At 47.1% G+C, this 2,947-nt stretch overlaps 1 protein-coding gene across 1 annotated transcript in view; it reads left to right on the forward strand.

Annotated features, from left to right (window-relative positions):
• LOC132468568 (potassium/sodium hyperpolarization-activated cyclic nucleotide-gated channel 1-like) overlaps positions 1-2,947 on the forward strand; it is a 24,248-nt gene that overhangs the window by 10,961 nt on the left and 10,340 nt on the right.

Here is a 2,947-nt window from a genome sequence, read left to right on the forward strand (position 1 = left end):
CCCCCCCCCTTTACGTTTAATGAAACACTTATTTTGTTTTTGGTTCAGTGAGTCTTTAGGGAGTGAGATAGGAAGGTATGGGAGAAAGAGTTGAGGACATGCAGCAAAAAGTCCACGGGCCGGAATCGAACCCTGTAATGAAACCCTTCTACCCGGATGGAACTCTCTTCGTTCCCTCCCTGCGTTCCCTCCGGTCGTCCTCTCCTCCCTGCATCCCTCCGTCCCCTCCCTCACTGTGTGTTACACGGTGTGTCGTAGTATCGAGTGGCTGGATGCCGTCGAACCCTTGCTCAGGGATGGGCTGTGGCCGGCTGCCTCTCGTCTCTACGGACGTTCTCTAAAGCGGAGAGCCAGCGTTAAAGGATCCCACCCCGGTGACACCGGAGAGCCACCCAGGCTGCCCCCTGACCGCAGGCTGCAGAGGCTGCTCTGTCTGCTCTGTTCGAGGGGCCGAACATCCAGTCGGAACCGCTGCCGGTCGACATTATCTGGGCCCGCCACCCCACCACAGAGAGAGAGAGAGAGGAAAGTGATATGCTTTGCCTCTTAGCACACACTCTTTGCACACACGCTTATGTGCCCCATAGGTTTGTGTGTGTGTGTGTGTGTGTTTGTGTGTGTGTGTGCTTGCGTTTGTGCATGCGTGTGCAGGTGTGTGTGTGTGCTTGCGTGTCTGTGAGTGTGTGTGTGTGCGGGTGCATGTTTGCGTGCATGTTTCCGTGCATTGCAAGGGTGCGTGAGCGTACGGTCTGCATCCTAGTGCATTTGTGTGTTTCTGGGCTTGTGCTCAACAAAGCCTCTTATCGTTTTCAAAGAGCCAGTTAGAGGTTTCAAATACCTGTCAGCTCTCGACGTTGTGACCTTTGCTGTTGAATCACCGAGGAGACACTTTAATCCAACCCGACCTAGTGATTACGGAGCCAGGTAGCTAACAAGGAGGTAGGGCCACCTCACTGGAGGATGCTTACATGTAGTCTTAAAGTACATTAACAAATGAAACCAAGAGCACAATTGAAGGCACTTTTAATTAGAATCCACCTGCCATTAACAATGAGTGCTGTTTCCTGCCCAAAATAGACAACAGAGTCAAGGGCATAGGACAGGAGACAGTGAGGTTCCAAAGAAAGAACACAGAGACAAAAATAAATTGTCCTTATCTGGCTGTAGTGTGCGTAAGTCATCATTATTTTATGCTCGATATTTATTACATTATTGATTACATCCAGAGAGTCGCCACACTGCAGTATCTTAAAGTAGAACTGCTCGGTTTTATATGTCTCGGGAGTCTTGCCTCTTGGAGTCTTTCCCATCATAGTGTAAAGGGATCATATCCGTAGACATACATGGACCATTTGAGCCCTCCAACTTGGCTATTTTTTGTGAAGGCAGAAACGTTTGTAAACAGAGTAGATAAATAGATAGATACCTTATTCATTCCCTTGGGGAAAATTCAGGTGTCCTGTAGGCTCATGATTACAGTCAACAGACGGTACAGTTGACAAACAACAAAATGGACAAACAGTGGAAGTCAATCAAACAGGTCAATAAAAAGTTAGCAATGCTGCACATAATTTTGAATTGATAGAATAACATAATTGAAATAGAAGTGGAAACCATATAGACATGGCCTGAAACTCAGGCCCATGTTTGATTGCCATTTGCGTCTCAATCAGGCCGCTTTCCATCTCCATCCCTCAGAGCACTCATCTATCAGACCACAACTTAGAAACATTGAAGTGTGCGTCAGTGCAAATGTTGTTATGGAACCACATTGTATCGCTCTGTGAATCATAAATAAAAATCATTCTTAAAGCCCACAGACGCAGGCAGCTGTGGACGTTTGTAAGACCTTAAGTCGGACGCCAATGGAAATACACATTGTCATGTCTCCAAAGTTGGCGATTGATTGTCAGGGTTTTAGAGGTCAGCTTGGACTCTTTTCTTTAAGCCGGACCACTTATATAACTTCAAACTCCTCTTACATACTGCATTTAATTCATCGTATTATTTACTGTAGGTCACATTTACCAAGGTCAATTTGAATTTAAGCTGGCCTTCTCTCGCCATCTCTTTCACCTCACTATTCTCACTGCGGTGCCCTGTGTGTTAGCCAGTGAGGGGTTAAGAGGGATGTCATCAGATACACGAGACTGGCAGTAATCAGTCCCCTCCAAGGTTCCAGGCCAGAGAGTTGTAATAATGATGCAGGATTCACAATTGCATTTTCCTGTAATGCCTACGCATCTGCTTTCACCCGCGCACACACACACACACACACACACACACACACACACACCACACACACCACACACACACACACACACACACACGCGTTGCCACACACACACACACACACACACACACACACACACACACACACACACACACACACACACACACACACACACACAACCATTACCACACACACACACACACACACACACACATAGGATTACCAGTGCTGCAGAACCCCCCCCCCCCCCCCCCCGCCCCTGGCTAATAGGGATATCCGACATTTATTTAATTAGCGCAGCTATCTTGCTGCAGGCTCGCCTGTCACATCGCATGAGGCTAATGAACACTTCTGCTGTCGTGTGTGACTCAAGTGCGTGCGCGGCGGCCGGGAGGGGATCTGTGATGGAGAGCTCCATCCATTATCAACAACAACGACACACAGTGTGTACAGTAAAGTACACACAGGCTGCCATGTAAGATAAGCACTTTCATCTATTTTTCAGGCCGATGTAGACGGCATCAGTGATGCTCACTCCAGTGCGAGACAGCTGTTTTTTTTCGAAACACAATTACAAGTATGTGGTGGTGTGTGTGTTTGTGTATGTTTATGTGTATTATTTATGCTATTTATTTTGTGTTTATTTATGTTCTCGACTTCTCGCCATATGGATGCCCTCATGCACACAACAAACAAAAGGAGACATGGGTAGTC

This window comes from Gadus macrocephalus, chromosome 12 (genome assembly GCF_031168955.1).
Source record: "Gadus macrocephalus chromosome 12, ASM3116895v1".
NCBI classification, from domain to species: Eukaryota; Metazoa; Chordata; class Actinopteri; order Gadiformes; family Gadidae; genus Gadus; species Gadus macrocephalus.